Source organism: Nomascus leucogenys, chromosome 3 (assembly GCF_006542625.1).
Source record: "Nomascus leucogenys isolate Asia chromosome 3, Asia_NLE_v1, whole genome shotgun sequence".
NCBI classification, from domain to species: Eukaryota; Metazoa; Chordata; class Mammalia; order Primates; family Hylobatidae; genus Nomascus; species Nomascus leucogenys.
Window position 1 is genome coordinate 122,482,812 of NC_044383.1, and position 25,009 is coordinate 122,507,820.

Genomic DNA, 25,009 nt, shown 5'->3' on the forward strand with positions numbered 1-25,009 from the left:
AGTTGTATAATTATTTCATTATATATTACAATATAATAATAATAGAAATAAAATGCACAATAAATTAATGCACTTAATTCATCCTAAAACCATCCTACCACCCTCAGTCTATGAAAAAATTGTCTTCCACAAAACCAGTCCCTGGTGCCAAAAAGATTGGAGACCGCTGTTACAGACTACAAAGCAGTATGAGACATCATTGCTGCTTCTCTGTTGTAACTCAAAATCCAGCAGAGAGAGGGTGTAACTCACATCAGATCTACATGGGAGCAAGTGCCAATGGTGAAAGAGGGAAAGAACTAGCATTTTAAAAATCAGTGGGATTTCACCTGTCATTTATTCATTTGTTTATTTAGTCAGCAAATATGCCTGAAGCATATGCCATTTATAGGTACTGAGCCAGGTGCTCAGGATGGAGCAGTGATGAAGCCTAATGCTGACACTGCTGCCAGGTAGACTGCCTCTCTGTGAGGGAGACAGAACACATGTAAGCAGACACAAATTCTGCTATCAATCAGGAAGTGATAAAAAATCAAAGAAGGAGACCTTATTTATTTATTTATTTATTTAACTTTTAAGTTCAGGAGTACAAGTGCAGATTTGTTACGTAGGTAAACTTGCATCCTGGGGGGTTGTTGTAAAGGTTATTTCATCACCAAGGTATTAAGCCTAGTACCCATTAGTTGTTTTTACTCATCCTCTTCCTCCTCCCACCCTCACCTTCCTAGAGGCCCTAGCGTGTGTTTTTTCCCTCAACGTGTCCATGTGTTCTCATCATTTAGCTCCCACTTATAAGTGAGAACATGTGGTATTTGGTTTACTGTTCCTGTGTTAGTTTGCTAGGGATAATGGCCTCCAGCTCCATCCCTGTCCCTATAAAGGACATGATCTCATTATTTTTTTATGGCTGCATAGTATTCTGTGGTGTATATGTACCACATTTTCTTTATCCAGTTCATCACTAATGGACATTTAGGTTGATTCCATGTCTTTGCTATTGTGACTAGCACTGCAATGAACATGTGTGCATGTTCTCTTTATAATAGAACGATTTGTATTCATTTGGGTATATACCCAGTAATGGCATTGCTGGGTCAAATATTTCTCTTTTTTTTCTTTTTTTTATTTGAGATGGAGTCTCGCTCTGTCGCCCCAGGCTGGAGTGCAGTGGCGCAATCTCGGCTCACTGCGATCTCTGCCTCCCAGGTTCAAATGATTCTCCTGCCTCAGCCTCCTGAGTAGCTGGGACTATAGGCGCGCACCACCACGCCTGGCTAATTTTTGTATTTTTAGTACAGATGGGGTTTCACCATATTGGTCTTGAACTCCTGACCTCATGATCCACCCACCTCGGCCTCCCAGAGTGCTGGGATTACAGGCGTGAGCCGCTGTGTCCTGCCTGGGTCAAATATTTCTGTTTTTAGATCTTTGAGGAATCGCCACACTGCCTTCCACAGTGGCTGAACTAATTTACACTCTCACCAACAGTATATCGAATTTCTTTTTCTTCACAACCTTGCCAGCATCTGGTATTTTTTTGAGTTTTTAAGAGTAGCCATTCTGACTGGTATGAGATGATATCTCATTGTGGTTTTTATTTGCATTTCTCTAATGATCAGTGATTTTTTTTTTCTGTTTTTTTTGAGACAGAGTCTGCCACTGTCGCCAGGCTGGAGTGCAGTGGCACGATCTCAGCTCACTGCAACCTCCGCCTCCCGGGTTCAAGTGATTCTCCTGCCTCAGCCCCTCGAGTAGCTGAGATTACAGGCGCGCACCACCATGCCCGGCTAATTTTTGTATTTTTAGTAGAGACTGGGTTTCCCCATGTTGGCCAGGATGGTCTTGACCTCTTGATCCACCCGCCTCGGCCTCCCAAAGTGCTGGGATTACAGACGTGAGCCACAGCACCCGGCCCGATACCATTATAATAATTGGAAAGATTGGAGAGAATGATAGGGAAGGGAAGAATGGAACAGATTGGGAAAAGAGAAGGAAATCAGGAATTCTATTTTGAATATATTAGGCTTGATATGTGTGTGAAACTTTTAAGAACAGAGGCAAGGTATGCAGTTAAATGTGTGCATCCACGGTTCAGAGGTGAGTTCTAGCCAAGAGATAAAGCAGAAAGATTATATTTAGAATTATTGGATGAGGCTTGGTGCATTGGCTCACACCTGTAATCCCAACAATTTGGGATGCCAAGGCAGGAGGATGGCTTGAGCTTAGGAGTTCAAGACCAGCCTGGGCAACATAGGGAGACCCCGTCTCTATTAAAAGTAAAAAAATTGGCTGGGTGTGGTGGTGCACACCTGTAGTCCCATCTACTTGGAAGGCTGAGGCAGGAGGATTTGTTGAGCCCAGGATGTTGAGACTGCAGTGAGCCATGATTGCACCACTGCACTCCAGCATGGGTGACAGAGCGAGACCCTTTCTAAAAAAAAAAAACATAAAATAAAATAAAATAAGATAAAATCATAGGATGAGAAATATAGGGAGACAAGAGAAGACAGCCCAGGACTGAACCCTAAAGAATCCCAACATTTAGAGATTTGTTAAAAGAGGAGGCGGAGCCAATAAAGGAGACTGAGAACAGCCTATGAAGTAGGAAATAAGTGAAATCAAATGTATTGGTTGTCTACTGCTGTGTAATGAATGACCCCAAATTTACCAGCTTAATGTTTACTATCTCACAGCTCCTGTGGATCAGAAATCTGAGAGTGATTATTTGGGTGGTTCTGGCTTAGGGTCCCTTGAAGTTGCACTCCAGCCTGGGTGACATAGGGAGACTATCTCTAAAAATAAATAAATAAGTCATTTTAAAAATCTCATTTAAAAATTTATCTATCTATGTAGAAACAGAAGAATCAACCTCAAAATGATACTGTTCTGTGTTTATATTGAATGGCCACATTATTGGCAATTTTTAAAATATTTTCTTCCTTTGCTCTTCTGTATTTTCTAAAATTTCGACAATAAAAATTACTTTTATAATATTAATATCAAAAAACTTTTAAAAATGTAGACGATTGAATTTTATTTGAATTGCGTAAGATAATGAAGACCTAAAAACTGAGAGGTTTTGTTTTTGTTTTTGTTTTTGTTTTTGTTTTTTGGGACAGAGTCTCGCCCTGTTGCCCAGGCTGGAGTGCAGTGGCACGATCTCAGCTCACTGCAACCTCCACCTCCCGGGTTCAAGCAATTCTCCTGCCTCTGCCTCCCAAGTAGCTGGAATTACAGGCATGCACCACCACACCTGGCTAATTTTTGTATTTTTAGTAGAGACGGGGTTTCACCGTGTTGGCCGGGCTGGTCTCAAATTCCTGACCTCGGGTGATTTGCCCACCTCGGCCTCCCAAAGTGGTGGGATTACAGGCGTGAGCCATCGCGCCCAGCAAGAGTTGGTTTTTTTTGTTGTTGTTGTTGTTTTTGTTTTTTTGTTGTTGTTGTTGTTTTTTGTGCGTGTGTGTGTGTATGGTTCTTCCAAATCAAGTGTAAAAGCTCTCATTTAATAAAGAAGAAGAATAAGGATGGGTATGGTGGCTCATGCCTGTAATCCCATCACTTTAGGAAGCCGAAGCGGGAGGATTACTTACACCCAGAGTTTGAACTGTGTGAGCAACTGCACTCCAACCTGGGTGACAGAGAGAGAACCTACCTCTAAAAAATACAAACATACATATATACATAATAAAATATCCATTACTAAATCACAATCTTGATAAGCCTAATTATGAACTGCTGCTAGGAGAATATTTGCTTCCAGAGAGAATCTTTTAGATTTGTTTTTGTGGGATTTTTGGGTTTTTTTTCCTAGAGTGCTCTATAGTCCCCTTTTAGCTGCATGAATCTTCTGTCGAGCAATGAAGGGGAGTACTTGGTTCAACAAGAGAAAACCATATATAAAAGTGTTTGCTTCCATTTAAAAGGAACCTTTATACTGAATTCCAACCAACTGTGATAGATAGACCTAAAAATGGCTTAATCCTTTGCAAGACAGTTATTTTTCAAAGTTCTATTTGTCATATTAGGGTCTGGCTAATTAGGCTAAAAGCACCACTGGCTGATTTCTTAAGTTCCATTTTAGAGAGTATAGTAAAAGCACAGACCTGACTTTGTGTTTCTAGTATTTGTGCCATTATTTTTTAATCTACATTATTAAGCTTAACTTTGTACTGCAATGAGGTTAATTTCTGCCCACACAAGCCCATCCAGTAGCTTTTCCTAAACACATTCATTCTTCATTATATATTCCGGGGAGATATTTCTGTCAATGGCATGTGAGATGATCTATTCACCCCATGATGAGATGCTTACTGTTTGAAAACAAATTCATTCACATGCTTAAAAATTGCTCAGGAGCAGGAACTATACAAATATTTATTGTTATTGGCTGTTTATAATTTATTCATAGTGATCCAGCTGACAACCATCTGGTGCATAAAACTGAAAATTGGAAGAAAAAAAGAGTAAAAGTCCCTGGAAAAATATAATTTAGTCTCCATATGTCTTTGATACATATTCAATTCAATTTATTACTTGCTAGTGGTATGAGATGCTCTATAATAATAGATACATATGTGAAATTTAACACAAAGGGAAATTGAAATTTTACTCAAAAATGTATATTGAGGGACAAAGTGAAGACAGTAGTAATAATACAGTAATTAGCAAATGTATATTGGCAAAGATAGTATAAACTAGGCTGTGGTAACAAATAGACTCCAAAATACATAATGACTTACATGCAATAGAAGCTCTTTCTCAAACAGTCCAAGACAGTTGAATTAGGTTGGTAAGTATTTTCTCCATGCAGTGATTCAGGGCCCTAAGCCATCTTGTGACTCCATGGATAGAACTCAGGGGTCTACCAATTCCCAAAGAATCCATGGATAGAATTCAGAGCTGTCACTATAATTTGTTGTTGTTGTTGTTGTTTTTAATTCAATAGTTTTTTGGGTACCAGTGGTTTTTGGTTACATGGATGAATTCTTCAATTGTGAATTCTGAGATTTTAGCACACCCATCACCCAAGCAGTGTACACTGTACCCAGTATGTAGTCTTGTATCCCTCACACCTCTCCCAACCTCCCAGAGATGTTGCTATATTTGTATGGGAAAAATTACATCCCTGTTGGGGCAGGGTGTGGTGGCTCACGCCTGCAATCCCGCACTTTGGCAGGACAAGGCGGGCAGATTACCTGAGGTCAGGAATTTGAGACCAGCCTGGTCAACATGGTGAAACCCCGTCTCTACTAAAAATATTTTAAAAATAGCCAGGCATGGTGGCAAGCACCTGTAATCCCAATTACTCGGGAGGCTGAGGCAGGAGAATCACTTGAACCCAGGAGGCAGAGGTTGCAGTGAGCCGAGATCGTGCCACTGCACTCCAGCCTGGGCAACAGAAAGAGACTCTGTCTCAAAAAAAAAAAAAAATTACATATTTGTTAACTTCAAACTGAAATTTATCATTTCCCTTAATTATGAATGTAGGCAAAACCACAGAAGTATTACCAGTATTTATGACTTTGTAATAAATAAAAATCACCGATTTTTAAAAAATCATTACTGTTAGGCCAGGCATGGTGGCTCATGCCTGTAATCCCAGCACTTTGGGAGGCCAAGGCAGGCAGATCACGAGATGAGGAGTTGGAAACCCGCCTGGCCAATATGGTGAAACCCTGTCTCTACTAAAAACACAAAAATTAGCCGGATGTGGTGGTGCATGCCTGTAGTCCCAGCTACTCGGGAGGCTGAAGAACCACTTGAACCCGGGAGGCAGAGTTTGCAGTGAGCTGAGGTGGCACCACTGCACTCCAGCTTGGGCAACAGAGCCACAGCGAGACTCCGTTGCAGAAAAAAAAAAATTGTTTTGTAGATCTTTCAAAGAGTCGTTTCTACTTGGAATGCTTTCGAAATTGTAGTAGTTGTATACCCGCCTCTAGATCCTCTACTTTAATGTATTTTTTAAAAAGCGTATTATCTTAACCTTTACGGTAGCTCCCAGTGATCCTGGTTTCCTGGCATTCATACCCTTGTGTAATCCCCTTCCAGTAACAGAATACGGCAGAAATGATGGGATGTCATTTCTGAGATGAAGTGTACTGAATCTCTGTTCTGTACCCTCTCTTCAAGCACTTGCTACAGGGGAAGTGAACTGCTATATCCTGAGATAACTGAGAGGTTGTGGAGAGTGACTCCATGAGTCTGTGGAGAGGTCAATATGACAAAGAACTGAAGCTTGCCAATAGCCATTTGAGTGAGCTTGGAAGTGGACCTTTCCCCAGGTAATGCCTCCAGGTGACTGCCTACTTAGTTGGCATCTTGATTGTAGCCTTGTGAGATACCCTGAGCCCCAACCACCCAGCTAAGCTGGTCTCAGATTCCTGACCCCCAGGAATGTGAGAGAATAAATGTTTTAAGCTACTAAGGTTTGAGAGGATTTATTATATATCAATAGAGAGCCAGTGTATACATATATCATTGTATCACTAACTTACTTTTTTTTTTTTTTTTTTTTTTTTGAGACAGAGTGTAGCTCTTGTTGCCCAGGCTGTAGTGCAATAGTACAATCTTGGCTCACTGCAGCCTTTGCCTCCCAGGTTCAAGTGAGTCTCCCTACCTCAGCCTCCTGAGTAGCTAGGACTACAGTCGCCCGCCACCACACCCAGCCAATGTTTTTTGTATTTTTAGTAGGGACAGGGTTTTGCCACGTTGGCCAAGATGGTCCCAAACTCCTGACCTCAGGTGACCCACCCACCTCGGCCTCCCAATGTGCTGGGAATACAGGCATGAGCCACCGCGCCCAGCCCATATCACTAACTTTCTAAATGTTTTTATAATTGTATTCATTATAATTTGTTTCCTTTATTAATCTATCATTTTGTTTTATACATTTTAAAACATTATTTTGCCAGGCATGGTGGCTTGTGCCTCTAATCCCAACCATGCAGGAGGCTGAGGCAGGAGGATTACTTGAGACCAGGAGTTTGAGACCAGCCTGAGAAACATAGTAAGACTCTGTCTGTAAAACAATAAAAATTAAAATTTAAAAAATAATAAAATGTTATTCTGAGAAGGGATGCAGAGCATTCTTCAGTGTGCCAAACAATCCATGCATGGCACAAATAAGATTAACCCTTTCTGGCCAGGTGCGGTGGCTCACGCATATAATCCAGCACTTTGGGAGGCCGCGGTGGGCGGATCACGAGGTCAGGAGTTCGAGACCAGCCTGTCCAATATGGTGAAACCCCATCTCTACTAAAATTACAAAAGTTAGTCGGGCGTGGTGGCATACGCCTATAGTCCCAGCTACTCGGGAGGCTGAGGCAGAAGAATCGCTTAAACTCGGGAGGTGGAGGTTGCAGTGCACCCCAGCCTGGGTGACAGAGTGAGATTCCATCTCAAAAAAAAAAAAAAAAAAAAGATTAACCCTTCCTGTGGCCTCATTGTTGCCTTGTACTAGCTGGCAAAAGGAGGACAGAACAGGGAGGAGGCATACTTCTTTTTAATATCCTTAACCTAGGAGTAGCAGACATTTCTAATCACATTTATTGCAATAAACATGGACACATCTTGATGCAATAGAGACTGGCAAATTGTCGTGGGTAAACTGTCATTTGCTCTATATAGCACAAGGACCTATTTTGATAGTACCAGAGCAAATGCCCAAAATGTTAATAAAGCAATGAAAATAATATCTGCCAGAATAGAATCTTAGGGTTTTTTGAAAAATAAACACAAGGAATCAAATTAAAGAAAATGGTGATGACATAAAAAATTTTGTGAACTTTTATTCCGAATGATATTTGTAGATCTGAATATGTAAAGAACTGATTTGGATTTAGAATCCAGATCAGAAATATCAGAAATCAAATTATTCTTCAGTCTTCCTTAAGAACGAATAAATTTTGTAAGATTAGAACATAAAGTCTTAATTTTCCTGAAGTCACAGAAAAAAGAATAGGATAGTATCCTTGTTGTTTTATTCAGTAAACATTTGCTGAGGGTCTACTGTGTAACAGGGGCTGTATTAGTACTGGGGAAAATGAGACTGCCAAAAATATGACAGGACCCCTGCAATGGACTGAATGTTTGTGTTGCCCCCAAAATTCCTATGTTGAGAACCTAATCTCAATGCGATGGTACTTGGAGGCAGGGCCTCTGGGTAGTAATTAGGACATAAGGGTGGGGCACTCATAAATGTATTAGTGCCCTTATAAGAAAAGCCTGGAGAACTAGCTAGCTTTTGGTAGAATTATTGAAAATATACTGTGATGGTTAATGAGTGTCAACTTCATTGGATTAAAGGATGTAAAGTATTGTCCCTGGATGTGTCTATGAGGGTGTTGCCAAGGGATATTAACATTTGAGTTAGTGGACTGGGAGAAGCAGACCGACCCTCAAACTGCATGGACACCATCTGAGCAGCTGCCAACCAGGCTAGAAAAAGCAGGCAGAAGAAGGTGGAAGGAGATGACTCACTGAGTCTTTGGGCCTTCATCTTTCTCCTGTGCTGGATGCTTCCTGCCCTCAAACATCATACTACAAGTTCTTCAGCTTTTGGACTCTTGGACTTACACCAGTGATTTGCCGGGGGCTCTTGGGCTTTCAGCCACAGACTGAAGGCTTTACTGTCAGTTTCCCTGCTTTTAAGGTTTTGGGACTCGGACCAGCTTCCTTGTTCCTCAGCTTGCAGATGGCCTATTGTGGGACTTCCTCTTGTGATCCAGTGAGTCAATTCTCCTTAATAAACTGCCCTTCATATATACATCTATCCTATTAGTTCTGTACCCCTAGAGAACACTGCAAAAAACACTGCATTTATGAAACCACATAAATGGTGTTGTGTGAAAAAATTAGTTATCTTGATGACTAATGACTCCTGAAGAAAAATCAAGACACAGATAAGTTGGGCTGCCGATAGCTCATCAGATGTCTTTGAGAAGATGAGGCAAAACTACCCTTGCTTGGACTCTCTGCCACTTAAGGATACAAGGAGAAGTTGTCAGCCTGCAACCCAGAAGACCCTCACCAGAACTGGACCATGGTGGCACTCGATGTCAACTTTCCAGCCTCCAGAACAGTGAGAAATGTTTATTTTGTTTGTAAGCCACCCAGCCTATGGCAATTCATTCTATCAACCTGAACTGACAGTCAGCCTGTTTCCAGAGATCTTATGTTGGGGGAAATGGCTCAGCAAAGTAAATCCGTACAGTGATCCTTACTAAGTTCGGTGACATACATAAACAGAGTGCTAAAAGCAATGTGCTAACAGCAAAATCATTCACAGTTTTTTAATTTCAACATAATTGGGCTAAAAAATTAAATTAAATTGGAATGTCAGGCTTCAGTTGTTAAATAGGGTAGGATTCCTATGGGGATTATTTTTTATGCCTTCCCAGGACCCTGAATCTACAAAGTAAAGCTGTCCCCCAATGTTCACAGAAAGTTTTCAGAAAAGATCTTAGGCCTCTGCTCATGGGGAATGACAAGAAAGACTTGAAAATCCACAGTGTGGTTCCATAAATGCAGTGTCATGTGAAAAAACTAGTTATCCTCTGCTCCCTCCAATGTTCACAGGCTGACTCATGACTGATGACTCCGGGGAAAAATCAAGACAAAGGTAAGTTAAGCTGCCAATAGCTCATCAGATGTCTTTGAGAACATGAGACAAACTTACCCTTTCCTCAGGCTGAGGCATCCCCATGCTTAGGCATGTGGCTTGAGGAGCAGGTGAGCAGAGTGCAGGCTGGAGCTCGGCTCTATTTGAGCCTTTGGCTATACATTCTGGCACAAGAGAGGCCCTGCCACAAGCTCCTTGGCAAATTAACACCTCTCCCCACTGCGCCCTTCCTTCTGAGCACCTATTACTTTGTTATTCAGCCCTCAACAACTTGGGGTTCCTGGGACTATGTCATTCTTCCTGCTTAGTTGACAGTGTTATATAAGATTATATTCATCTTCATAATGTTGAGTATTCATTCTTCAATCAACAAATATTTATTGAAGAATAAATGAGGTATTTGAAGAAATGAAGTATTATACACTTATGACAGATAAATAATAGAAAATTATCTCATTGAAACCCAGGCTCACATCAAGTAACTGGTATAATCTGTATTTCATTGAAACATCACTCTTTGTCATTGCATGTTTCAGGAAAAATAAGGGAATAAGCAAATGAATATCCCAGTTCTATTTAAGGAAATATTTGATTTTCAAGAGGTGGTCTTCAAAAAGATCTGATTGCCTCTCAGGAAAGATACTAATGCTGGCATTCTGCCCAAGTGATTGTATTTGCCTCTGTGATATATGTATATATATGTAGATGTGATAATGTATATCCTCCCTTCACTAAACGGTTTATAACAGTGGTACTCAAGCCTGTTGTTTTAACATATTGATGAGTTGTACAGTGTTTTCAAAGTGACTTACTACCAAGTGGGCTGAACTGAGATAGTCCTTCCTTCTTCCTTCTTCCAGGAGAGGAAGGGTATTCCCATTCATCCCAGTAATGCTAATCAAGGAAATGGTCCTTGGACCTGCAGCAACAGCGTCACCTGGAGACTTGTTAGCAACGGAAGTTCTCAGACTCTGCCATAGAACTACTGAATCAGAAATTCTGGGATAAGGCCCAGCATTCCATGTTCTAACAAACCCTCCAGGTGACTGTAATGTACATTCAAGTTTAAGAACCACTGTAATAGACCCATTCCTTGGTTGATTAAATGGCTCTTATATTGTAAATAAGCAGAATAGTCAAATGTTTCTTCACACAATAGGCTAGGGCTGTTATTTGACAGGATCATGGTCGTTTTAACAGGAGGAATATGATGAATCTGAAAAATGGAAACAATATTTGCAATGGCAGTTGTGTGTCCCTATGCAACACGAGGTGGGGAGGCCTTGAGGATTCCACTCATGGAAAGAATTGAGCTGAAATCTGAGCACCTGCCATCCTCTTCCTCCTCTCCCCTCCCAACATCTGCATGGAACCACAGCCCTCCCCTCTTTCCTTTGGAGCCAGTGAAGCATGGAAAGGGGAAAGTCATTCCCAGCATCCACCAAGGTTTAGAGGTAGTGTCATAAGCAAACATCTATACCAGCAAGTTCTCCAGTAAGGAGGGGCAGAGGCAGCGTGTGGGCCACACACTGAGTTTGAAAAATAGCAGAGTTTGAAAAGGAGTTAAGGAGTTATGGGCAAGAGATTAGGTGGCCAGTAGGAGGAGATTGAGAATAAAGCAAACCAGAAACCCTCAAAGACCTGAGGCATGTGGCTTGAAGAGCAGGTGAGAAGTTTTTGCCTGCCCATGCAGTTAAAAATCGCAAATCCCAGTTCATTCTAATTGATGCAGCTTTAGGAATGATTTTACAGTAAAAACCCACTGCTTAGAATGTCATTATAGTTCATTCTGGGAAGACAGCTGAAGTGGCACTCCATCCTGGAAAGACAGCTCCGCTTTCTGATCAAGTAGGACTTTCTCACTCTCTCTCACACTTCAAGTTGAAAATTCAACAGCCAACTAAACCAAACAGCCCGCAGACAGTTGCCTCTGACTGACCATTGTCAACAGCAATGTCTCTTTGTTCTCTGTGAAGTAAGTGGAATAAATGGAGCACTGCCTTAATGCCCTTGCCAACTGAGTACTCAATAGTTCTGTTGTTTAAGGGCTCAACCCCTCCCACTACCCACAGAGTAATGTGCTCTGAAATCTAGTGACAACCCAAGGTAGACTGGGCACTCTGGAAAGGAGGCATGGCCTGGTTGTTATAATGCTTGTGATATCAGACATTTTTAGGACTAGAATGAAGTGAAGGATATTGAAAATTCCAAAAAAGGCCAGGCACAGTGGCTTATACCTGTAATCCCAGCACTTTGAGAGGCCGAGGAGGGCAGATCACCTGAGGTTGGGAGTTCTAGACCAGTCTGGCCAACATGGTGAAACCCCGTCTCTACTAAAAATACAAAAATTAGCTGGGTATGGTGGTGCATGCCTGTAATCCCAGCTACTTGGGAGGCTGAGGCAAGAGAATCGCTTGAATCTGGGAGGCAGAGGTTGCAGTAAGCCAAGATCATGCTGCTGTACTCTATCCTGGGCAACAGAGCAAGACTCCGTCTCAAAAAGGAAAAAAAATTAGCAGTGCATGGCGGTGCATGTCTGTAATCCTAGCTACTCGGGAGGCTGTGGCAGGAGAATTGCTTGAACCCAGGAGGTGGAGGTTGCAGTGAGCCGAGATTGCACCACTGCACTCCAGCCTGGGCGACAGAGCGAGACTCCATCTCAAAAAAAAAGAAAATTCCAAAAAAAGTAATATTCACACATAAGGTTAAGTCTAGGTTAAATGTTGCCTTAAACCAGGGGTGGGTAAACTATAGCCCATCAGCCAAATTTAGCCTGCAGCCTGTTTTTGTAAATAAAGTTTTATTGGAACACAGCCAGGCTCATTCATTTAGGTATAGTACATGTCTACTTTTGTCATAAAACAGCAGAATTGAATAACTGTAATAGAGAACAGATGGCCTGCAAAAGCCTGAAATATTTACTATCTGGCCTTTTGCAGAAAGAATATGCTGGCCCTGCCTTACACTCAACTGTAACCTTTGGGGCTTGGAAGTCACCACAGGCCCTCCATTTTTACGGCTTTTTGGTCAATGCAAGGACCTTAGTTATGTGAACTACTGTTACCCACTAGTAAATGCCCTAATTTTTATCAGAATGAAGTAGAATATCTACCTCTCCTTGCCTATTTTGCTTTTTCTTTACTTCAAAACTACGTTTAACATTCACTTTCCCAAAATGATGAGAAATTTTGATTATCCCAGTTCTATTTAAAGAAACATTTGATTTTTAAGATGCCTCTTTGCCTTTTTTCAACAATGGCCCTGCCTTCTGCTTGGCACCTTCAGTTGATGGTTTCTTACTATTTCATACTAGGTGCTCCTTTGTCGTCCGTCTCCGAGTGACTTTCCCATTTTCCTCATCCTCAGCCACTGACAGTCAACATATTTTTAAAAGCAGTGGCCTGTGGCACTAACGAGCCACAGTAAAGATCTGCAAGTCCCCTCTGCCCCCACTCCCCGCTTTGAAATCAAGTCTGGTAGGTCAGCCCACTTCTTACATTTCACATACACAGATGCAGGACTTCATACACAGGTACCCTTACAAACACACATTGACACATAGTCTGCAGTTTTTTCTTTACTTCTTTGAGACTAAACTTTCATTCAATATGAAGTCTGTTTTACTACTCCATATATCTTAGGGCTTGAATTCTTCCTAAGTGGAAAATGCTAGGAGCTCCAAAAACTTGGCATATTCTGAAAAGAGTGTATTGCAGCCATTTGTTTTCTACTATTATGGTGGATATGTGGGCCGGCAGCATAAGTAGATAGGGTTCACATTAGTTTTTGATATTAAAACTATGTAGATAGATATTCAAAATACTTGATAAATAATTTTTAAGAGTGCAGACCAGCTGGGCACGGTGGCTCATGCCTGTAATCCCACTGCTTTGGGAGGCTGAGGTGGGAGGATCACTGAGGCCAGGAGTTCAAGACAACCCTGGGCAGCATAGCAAGACCCCATCTCTACAAAACATTTAAAAAATTAGGTGGCACACACCTGTAGTCCTAGCTACTTGGGAGGCTGAGGTGGGAGAATTGCTTAAGCCCAAGAGTTGGAGGTTACTGTGAACTATGATTGTGCCACTGCACTCTAGCCTGGGCAACAGAGCAAGACCCTGTCTCTTAAAAGGACAGAGAGAGAGAGAGCATACCTTTTAAGACTGACCATTTTTATAAGCAACATGGAAAAATGTTGATGTAGAAGATTCCAGATCATTGCCTTCATAGAGAATTTCAAATCTAGAACTGTTTCTATACTTTCTTTTATTTCTGCAGTAAGCCCATAGCTCTCCACTGAATATGTAAAATACTTTAAATTTTGCTAAAATTTAATGTAATAGAGGTTCTTTGCAGAGGCCACTTTTGCCCCTAGTGAAATTCTTGCTAAAAGAGTCATTATGAAATGGCAGATTAATTTATCTTTTCTACATCAAAATCTATAGTGAAGAGGGATATAGCTTCTCACCACTCCAGGCAAGGCACAGGACCAATGGCAGAGGACCAGGTGAGTTGGACATTCCTGACCATGAATAAAAAAGGAAGATGAAAGGGGGGAGGAAGAAGAGGAGGAGAAGAAGGAGGAAAAGAAACAGAAGTGACATGTTTAAAGACTGTTGTTACATCTTTTTTTTGGATCTCCTGGTCTCAAGCAATCCTCCTACCTCAGCACCCCCACCGAGTAGCTGGGACTACAGGCATGCACCACGATGCCTGGCTAATTTTTGTAATTTTTGTAGAGATGGAATCTCACCATGTTGCCCAAGCTGTTCTTGAACTCCTGGACTCAAGCACTCTGTCCACCTTGCCAACCCAAAATGTTGGGATTACAGGCGTGAGCCACCACTCCCAGCTTGTTGTTACATCTTTCCTTTAATGGATTGTCTCTTCATATTTTTTGTTTATGTCTTCTTCTCTCACTTTTAGAAAAGTTTTTAATATATTAGGCATATTGGACCTTTATAATACATATTGCAAATATTTTTCCCCCAGTTTATCAGCCTGACTTTGCTTATGGAATTTTTGCCATGCAAATGGCTTCTTTTTTTATTTTTTATAGAGACGAGGTTTCACCATATTGCCCAGGCTGGTCTTGAACTCCTGGGATCAAGCAATCTGCCCACCTTGGCCTCCCAAAGTGTTGGGATTACAGATGTGAGCTACTGCACCCAACCCTTTCCTTTTTTCCTCTCTTTCTCTCTTCCTCCCTCCCTTCCTCTCTCTCTTTCTTTATTTTCACTCTTTCTTTCTCTCTCTCTTTCTATTCTTTCTCTTTCTCTCTTCTTTCTCTCCTTTCTTTCTCTATTTCTTCTTTCTCTTTCTTTCTTTCTTTTTCTTTTTTCTTTTCTTTCCGTCTTTCTTCTTTCTGAAAGGTTCTCACTCTGTCACCCATGCTGGAGTGCAGGATAGCAAAAGTGATCCTCCTGCCTCAGCTTCCCAAAGTGCTGGGATCCCAGGCCTGAGTCATGACACCTGGCCAGTTTTTATTTTTATGTAATCAAGTTTGTCTGTTTTTCTTTCACTGCATCTGGACTTTCAGTCACAGTGAGAAAGTCTTTCCCAACACCAAAGGTAAAGATGACACCCATGAAATGAAAAATCTTTTCATTTTTTGCATTTAGATCTCTGATCCATTCAGAGTTTATTCTTATATATGTGAAATATAAATTAATTTTATCTTTTTCCAAACGGTTAACCAGTTTGTTTGTTTGTTTGGTTTGTTTGTTTGTTTTGAGACAGAGTTTTGCTCGTTGCCCAGGCTGGAGAGCAATAGCGCAATCTCGGCTCACGGCAACCTCCACCTCCCAGTTCAAGCGCTTCTCCTGCCTCAGCCTCCCGAGTAGCTGGGATTACAGGCATGTACCACCACACTTGGCTAATTTTTTTTTTTTTTTTTTTTTTTTTTTTTTTTTTTTTTTTTTTTGAGACAGAGTTTTGCTCTTGTCGCCCAGGCTGGAGTGCAGTGGCGCAATCTCGGCTCTCTGCAGCCTCCACCTCCCAGGTTCAAGAGATTCTCCTGCCTCAGCCTCCTGAGTAGCTGGGATTACAGGCATGTGCCACCATGCCTGGCCAATTTTTTGTATTTTTAGTAGAGACGGGGGTTTCTCCCTGTTGGTCAGGCTGGTCTCAAACTCCTGACCTGAGGTGATCCACCCACCTCGGTCTCCCAAAGTGCTGGGATTACAGGTGTGAGCCGTCGCACCCTGCCTAACCAGTTGTTTTAACACCATTTATTAAAATTCCTTCTTGGTCCCAGTGACTTGAAATGGTGCCTTTATCATTTACGGTACTAAAGTTTCATATGAGCTTGGGTATTCTTCTAGACTATCTATTTTATTCCACTGGTGTCCCTGCATATTCATGTGCCAGTACCATATAGTTTTAATTATAAAGATTTTACAGTATGTTTTCAGTCTGGGAGGGCTAGTGGGCTCATCCCTTCTCATAGATTTTCTTTTTTAGTGTTCTCTGTTTTTGTTTTTGTTTTTTGGTTTTTGGTTTTTTTGTTTTTTTGAGACAGAGTCTCACTCTGTCGCCCAGGCTGGAGTGCAGCTCAATCTTGGCTCACTGCAACCTCCACTTCCCTGGTTCAAGCAATTCCCCTGCCTCAGCCTCCCGAGTAGCTGGGATTACAGGTGCATGCCACCATGCCCAGCTAATTGTTTTTGTATTTTTAGTAGAGATGGGGTTTCACCATGTTGGCCAGACTGTTATCGAACTCCTGACCTCAGACAATCTGCCCACCTCGGCCTCCCAAAGTGCTGGGATTACAGGCATGAGCCACAGCGCCCAGCTAGTGTTCTCTGTTATTACATGTTTATTTTTTTCATATGAATTTAAGTATCAACTTGTCTAGCTTCATGAAAAAAAGTTAGAATTTGAAGTGGAGGTGGAGATTAAGTTAGGGAAATTAATTGATTTAGGGAAAACTGACATCTTTATGATGGTAAGCCATCCTATCAAAATATGAGATATCCTTTCTTTTGTCAAAGCTAATTTTGTCTCTTTTAGCAGAGTTTTAAAGTTTTCCTCATATAGATTTGCACATTTCTTATTAAATGTATCCCTAATATTTTATCTTGTTTGTTGCTGTTATAATGAGGATTTTCTCTGTCATTCTATCTCTAGATGGTTACTGCCTGTGCATGTGAAATTTACTGATCTCTACATACTGTTGTTATATTCTACTACTCTGTTCAATTGTTTGAATTAATTTTATCATTAATTCTCTAGGATTTTCCAGGCACACCATCATATCATCCAAAAATAGCTAATACATTTCTCATAGAAATTTTCAAGTTGGTTTGAACAGTTACATGAAAATGCAATGAATCTAGAAGAGCCAAAACAGAAAGAAAAACATACTGCTGCCACCTGATTTCAGATTTCACTGTAAACCACAGTAGTTATGATGGTGTGCTGTTGGTGTGAGGACAGACAGATCAATGAACAGAATAAACAGCCTGAGATGATACAGTCACCAAGACAATTAAATGGGGAAAAGAACATCTTTTTGAATGAATGGTGCTGAACAACTGGTTACACACATGGAAAGGAAAAAACCTTGATTGATTACTACTACTACTACCTGATCTTTACTGCTTTTTTGTGGTCTTAATTGTATCATCTGTGAAATAATTATGCTGTAGGTCCACAGTTCCTTACCTGTGGATCCAAAATTGAAAATTCTCTAAAAACTGCAAGTTTCTTTCTAAGACTTTCTGTGCCAAAACCCAACCGTATCTGGATTCATTTGGTCACAGATATGATCTGAAATGATTTGAGGCTACTTGTAGTCTCTGTAATTTAGTATAGTCACACATTTCACTGCAAATATACACATTTACTTGATTACAAGTTGTTACCCAGACCCTGCTGACTGAGTTCCATACTATATAGTATATGCAATATATTACCTAACTAAAATCCAAAAAGTTCTAAATTCATACATATACATGAATTAAATAATCCATGTAAAACACTTAGTATAGTGTCTGGCACAGAGTAACCCCTCAATATAATATAGGGGTAACACTGGCCTGGCACAGTGGCCCACACCTGTAATCCCAGCACTTCGGGAGGCTGAGGTGGGCATTCGAGACCAGCCTGGCCGACATGGTAAAACCCCATCTCTACTAAAAATACAAAAATTAGTCGGGCATGGTGGCGGGCACCTGTAATCCCAGCTACTTGGGAGGCTGAGGCATGAAAATCGCTTGAACCCAGGAGGCGGAGGTTGCAGTGAGCCGAGATTGCACCACTGCACTCCAGCCTGGGCAACAGAGCGAGATCCTGTCTCAAAATAATAATAATAATAATAATAATATAGGGATAATACTGTCACTATTACTAGTACTACTACCTCCACAACTACTATTATCATTACTATTATTATAAATTGTAGGAGTAGCCAATAAAGTGACTAAACACAAATTAAAAGGAATTAATAACAACAATAGAGGTTTAAAGGACTTGTGCGGTATCTGTAGGTGAGTCAAGCTTCCCTGGAGTCTACAGGGAAGTGGCATTGGTGATTCAACGGAGATACCCAGGAGGAGATGGTGAAACAAAGCTGACTGCCTGTCAGGAAACTTGCCTCCTGCCCTCGCTCTTGGGTGGGGATTCTCCTTGCATTGCTCCATGTAGAGAACCTGAAGGGATTCGAAGACGTGGCATGCTTCCTGATAGACCACAGTCAGGAAAAGATTGTTACCATCCAAAAGGCATTCACTTTTCAGGGAAAGTGAGAAAGAAAGAGAGGAGAGGATAAATAAATACATGGAGAAAAAATAGGGAAGGGAAAGAGAGAAGAACCCAAGAGAACAACCGCTTTTCTTCCTCCTTTTTCTTGGGCAGTCAATGCCTGCCTCGTACCTGTAGTGCCTCTGACTGCTGCTGCAGGTGTCCTCAGGAGTAAAATCAGTTGGCTGCACAAACTCTGAAGGGGTGGTAGCTGAGGACAACGGGTGGAGAATGAGTACCTGGAATAGTCACCTCCCCACACTTTGGGACAAACCCCCAAGGCTGACAGATGGCACTTAGATAAGGGGCTCTTTCTCCTTTATTCTCTAGAAGAGCATATCACAGACAATGGGACAAGGATCAAATTGATAACAATATTGTCAACATGAACACTGGAAGTAACATATATGTAATATACAAATACATATTTATTGTTGTACTATGAAGGGAATACATCCCAACCCTTTTTAAAGGTTAGCATAACTTTGTTACCAAACCAAGAAAAGACATTATCAGAGTAAAAAGCTATAGGCTCATTTTACACATAAATATAGATTCAAGAACCCTTAAAAAAAAAGCAAATTAAATTCAACAATGCACAGGGAAGGTAATACCCTTGCCCAATTGGGTTTATCTCAGGCATCCATATGTTAGTTTAATATCAGAAAAACTATAGATATAATTCAACATAGTAGCAGATTAAGAAAAGAGAAGATTTGTGATGATCTCAAGTTTATGCTGATAAAATCCAATATAAATTCATAAAACAAACTTTTACCAAATCAAAAATATAGCCAGTTTCCTTAACCTCATAAAAATGTCTATAAAAAGCCTTTAAGCAAACATCATTCTGTATGGGAAAACACCAGAAATATCTTCTATAAAGCAAGAATGAAACGAGATGTTCACTCTTACCGCTCCTCAATAGCAATAAAAAATTAGAATCATAAAGATAAACCATTTTTATTTATAGATGGCATTATTATTTACACAGAACAAATAAAATAACTTATAGGCCAGGTATGGTGGCTCACTCCTGTAACCCTAATACTTTGAGAGTATCACTTGAGACCTGGAGGTGGATCCAGACAGATCAAGGGGGATCACTTGAGTCCTGGAGTTTGAGACAAACCTGGGGAACATAGCAAGGCCTCATCTCTACAAAAAACTTAAAAATTAACCAAATGCAATGGTTCATGCCTGTAGTCCCAACTACTGGGGAGGTTGAGGTAGGAGGATCTCTTGAGCCCAGGAGTTTGAGGCTACAATGAGCTATGATGGTGCCACTGTACTCCAGCCTGGGCAACAGAGCAAGACCCCATCCTACCCCTACTCCCCTCCCCCACCAAAAAAAAAAAAGAATTTACAGGTGATATATTCGAAATAGGAAAGGTTAGCAAATTAGCAAGACAGCTGCATTTCCAAACACCAGCAACAAACAACTAGAGATTGAAATTAGAAAGAAGACCTCATTTGTAATACTTCAGAGACTATCAGGAGCCTAGAAAAAAATTCTAGCTAAACATACATAAAACATATACAGGGAATTTTTTAAATTTATTTTTTAGAGACAGGGTCTCTGTCACCCAGGCTGGAGTGGTGTGTCACTATCACAGCTCACTGCAGTCTAGAATAAAGCAACCAAAATGAATGAAATATAGCAACATGCAACAATATGGATGAATCTTATCAATATGAAGTTTAAAAAGTCTCAGCATATTTGCATAAAGCATGCAATCCTTTTCATAAAGTGGAAAAGTATGTTTTTTAGAAATTCATATAGTTGAGTGAACAAACTGCATAGAAAGAAAGCAACAGACTGATGAATGCTGGTCTTTGGATTGTGGTACCTCAGGAAGGCAAGAAAAGAGAAGAGGAAAGAACATAAGTAAATGTAAGATATTGTCAAAGTCTTAGTGTTTATAATGAGAGATGGATTCATGGTTGCTTATTATATAATAATAATACAAGGATGAGGAGAGAGAGAGGGGAAGAAATGGACATTCATAAGCCAATGATAAGAGTAAGTTGGCCGGGCGCAGTGGCTCACGCCTGCAATTCCAGCAATTTGGGAGGCCGAGGTGAGCAGATCAGTTGAGTCCAGGAGTTCGAGACCAGCCTGGCCAACATGGTGAAACCCGTATCTCTACTAAAAATACAAAAATTTGCTGAGGGTAGTGGCACATACCTGTAATCCTAGCTACTTGGGAGGCTGAGGCAGTAGAATTACTTGAACCCAGGAAGCAGAAGTTGCAGTGAAGCTGAGATTATGCCACTGCACTCCAGCCTGGGCCATATAGCGAGACTCCATCTGAAAAAAAAAAAAAAATGAGTCATGACCAAGGATTATAATTAAGTGAACTTTGATATCCAGTGAAAAACGAGCCATAACAAAAGCTATAAAAGTTATTGACCGAGAAAAACAAGAAAAGTAGGTGGTTTGGATTTTGCAAAGTTTCTGGAATAAGTAAACCCACTTAGCCACAGTGTGATTAAAATTCTACTTTAAAGTGATATCTGAGAGTAGGTAGAAGGAAGATTAAAAACTTTTTGTTATAAGGGATAAGAAACTTGATAAAAGAATTCTCCAGGTTCAGGACAGATGGCAGAGGACAGAAAAAGGCTCAGATGCACAGCAGCGAATCAGGGAAGAAAAGAATCCCCACTGGACCAGAAATACATCAATTCTCTTCAGTAGAGCTAAGAGCTTTGCCAGCTCCTTCCTGAGCAACCCACTATACATCTTTGCAGTTAGTTGTTGTTTTATAGACTGAACACTTATGCTCCCCTCTCCAAATTCATACATTGAAGCCCCAAACCCTGATGTGAGGGTATTTTGAGATGGGGCCTTTGAGAGGTAATTAGGGTTAGATGGGGTCATGAGGGTGTGGCACTAATCATGGGATTGGTACCCTTATAAGAAGCAACACAGACAGCTTGCTCTCTGTCACTCTAACATGTGAGGACACAGTGAGAAGGGGGCCATCTGCAAGCCCGAAAGAGAGCCCTCATCAGGAACTGAATCAGTTGGCACCTTGATCTTGGCCTTCCCAGCCTCCAGAACTGTGAGAAAATAAATTTCTATTATTTAAACCACCCAGTCCATAGCATTCTGTAATGGCAGCCTGAGCAGACTGAGGCAATTGTATAGCAATACACTTACAGGTTTACTCATTCATTCAATGGTGTGAGGTTAGTTGTTTCAAATGAATCCTGTTGCCATTCGTCCAAAGAGCCCTTCCAGATATTTTTATTTATTTATTTATTTATTTATTTATTTATTTATTTATTTATTTATTTTGGAGACAGAGTCTCACTCTGTCGCCCAGGCTGGAGTGCAGTGGCACGATCCCGGCTGACTGCAATCTCCGCCTCCCAGGTTCAAGTGATTCTTCTGCCTCAGCCTCCTGAGTAGCTGGGACTAGAGGCACGCACCACCACGCCCGGCTAATTTTTGTAACTTCAGTAGAGACGAGGTTTCACCGTATTGGCCAGGCTGGTCTCAAATTCCTGGCCTTGTGATCCGCCCACCTCAGCCTCCCAAAGTGCTGGGATTACAGGTGTGAGCCACTGTGCCCAGCAGATATTGTTATATTTACAGGGATTGAGTGGACCCTATCCAAGCATTGTAGACCAGTGTGATCAAAACCAGGGAAGAAGCACCCTTACAAAACACTGCTTTAGTGAGGACTATTTCTGCCTGGGAGTGCTACACATTAAATAATTGAAAGAGGATAAAATGGCTAGATAGGCCAACCTCTCCGCACAACTCAGGTTGGTTACTGGCCTTTGAAAGCAGAAAAACCTGTTGGTCTGAAATCTCAGTGGCTCACTGCCTCCACCTTCTGGAGATTTGGAGACATGGCAGTGTTGTTGTTTGCTATTGTTAGCTTTCTAATTTCCTTTCACCATTCTCATTACCGGAAATTAATATCAGGATAAAAACAAGCAAAATCCTATCAAGATATTGTAGCTTTAAGGCTTTAAAAAACACGAAGTTCTTTTTAATGTCATTTTTATAATAGGAAAACAGATAACGGGTACCTGGAGTCTCTTTTGCTCAACTTGTTCAGTTTAAATAGATATTTTGAACCTGGGCAGCACAGCAAGACCCCGCCTCTACAAAACATTTACAAATAAGCTGGGTGTGGTGGTGCACACTGGTAGTCCTAGCTGCAGCCCAGGAGTCAAGGTGGCAGTGAGCTATGATTGCACCACTACACTCCAGCCTAGGCAACAGCATGAGACCCTGTCTCTAAAAAAAAGAATAGATATTTTGTGATCTATAGTCTATTCCATTTTAAACTAAGGACAAAGTAAAAAGGTACCTTCTTTCACATGCTTACACAGGCCTCTGTTTTCCTTTCATAGATCTTTATGAGTACAAGGCCTGTGTCTTCCAGGCTCTTAAAATAATGCACCATCAATTCATCATAGAAACTCTTAGGAGACTGGAACAAGAAAAGAATTTCCTTTATCTGATAAAGGCTACTTACAAAAATCTACAGTAAAAACCACTTTTTTTTTTTTTTTTTTTGAGACAGAGTCTCGTTCTGTCACCCAGGCTGGAGTGCAGTGGCACGATCTCAGGTTTGCTGAGCTTAAAGGAGACTGATTGCTGTTCTGGTAAGAAGCTGGAAGATGGCCCCAAATTCTTGAACTCAGCTAATGGTGCCGTCATTGATGTGGTTCCTGGCAAGCTCACGTGTGCTGAGAGCTTCTCTGACTATTCTCCTCTGAGTTGTTATGCTGTTTATGATGTGAGACACACAGTTGCTGTGGGTATCATCAAAGCAGTGCTCAAGAAGCCTGCCAGAGCTGGCAAAGTCACTGAGTCTTCCCCGGAAAGCTCAACAGGCTAAATGAATAGTATCCCTCCTACCTGCCCCCAGTCTTAATCAGTGGTGGAAGAATGGTCTCAGAACTGTTTGTCTCAATAGGCCATTTAAGCTTGATAGTAAAAGACTGGTTAATGATAAAAATGCACCGTAAAACCTTCAGAAAGAAAGGAGAATATTTTGTAGGCCACACACCACACAATGTGTGTGTGTGTGCGCGTGTTTGTGTGTGTGTCAGTTTTAAGTTATTAGTTTTTAAAATCAGTCCTTTTAAATAGAAACAACTTAGGTTGGGCATGGTGGCTAACACCTGTAATCCCAGCATTCTGGGAAGCCAAGGCAGGCGGATCACTTGAGTCCAGGAATTTGAAACCATCCCGGGCAACATAGCTAGACCCCATCTCTACATAAAACACACACACAAAAATTAGTCAGGTGTGGTAGCACACGCTTGTAGTCCCAGCTCCTCGGGAGGCCGAGGCAGGAGAATCACTTGAGCCCAGGGAAGTCAAAGCTGCAGTGAGCCATGATTGTGCCACTGCACTCCATCCTGGGTGACAGAGCAAGACCCTGCCTCAAAATAATAAATAAGTGGAAACAACTTGGCAAAAAATCTGCCACAGAATGTTGAGAACTATTAAAATAAAGTTTAATGAGAAACATGTGTCTTGGTCAACACTGAAACTTCTATAGAAATTCGAAGTCATCTGTTTCTAGTGTTGAAAATCTGCTGAAACTTGATGAGAATTGGAACTTTGGGGGTTAACATTTTTTCCTGGGCATGAATTGAGGAGTTTTGTTGTTGTTGTTGTTTGAGATGGAGTCTTGCTCTTGTCACCCAGGCTGGATTGCATTGGTGTGATCTCAGCTCACTGCAACCTCTGCCTCCCAGGGTTCAGGTGATTCTCCTGCCTCAGCTTCCTGAGTAGCTGGGATTACAGGCGCCCGCCACCATGCCTGGCTAATTTTTTTTGTATTTTTAGTAGATACAGGGTTTCACCATGTTGGCTGGGCTGTTCTCGAGCTCCCGACCTCAGGTGATCCACCCGCCTTGGCCTCCCAAAGTGTTGGGATTACAGGCGTGAGCCACCGCGCCCAGCTTGAATTGAGTTTTTTTTTCCCACTTATGTCTGAAGAGGAATCCTGTTTCAAGTACCTAGTGAAAAGCTGTGGAAGGGATTTGTTTGTTGCAACACTATCGGTTAGGACAGAAAAGCAGAGTAATTTTGTTTATATGAAATCTAAGTTGGGGGCAGGTGCAGTGGCTCATATCTGTAATTACAGCACTTTGGGAGGTTGAGGCAGGAGGATCACTTGAGACTAGGAGTTCAAGGCCAGCCTGGAAGATATAACAAGACCCTGTGTCTACAAAATAATTAAAAAAAAAAATAGCCAGGCATGCTGGCACATGCCTGTAGTCCCAGTTACTCAGAAAGCTGAGGTGGAAAGATTGTTTGAGTCTAGGAGGTCGAGGCTGCAGTGAGTAATGATCACATTACTGCACTCCAGCCTCGGCAACAGAGTAAGACCCCATCTCAAAAGAAAAGAAAAGAAAAGAAGAGAAAAGAAAAGAAATCTAAGTTGGAAGGCCAAATTTTAAAGGCCATGTGTTACATATAAAAAAAAAAAAAAAGTGGGGTGAAAACCAAGAAAAATTAGCAAGAGGCATGAATATCCAAATGGCCAATTAAAAATAAAAAAGTGCTCCATCTCATTAGTAACCAAGGAAATGCAATGAGATGCCACTGTATACCCACTGAAATGGCCAAAATTAAAAAGTTTAATAAGACCGGGATGGGGATGTGGA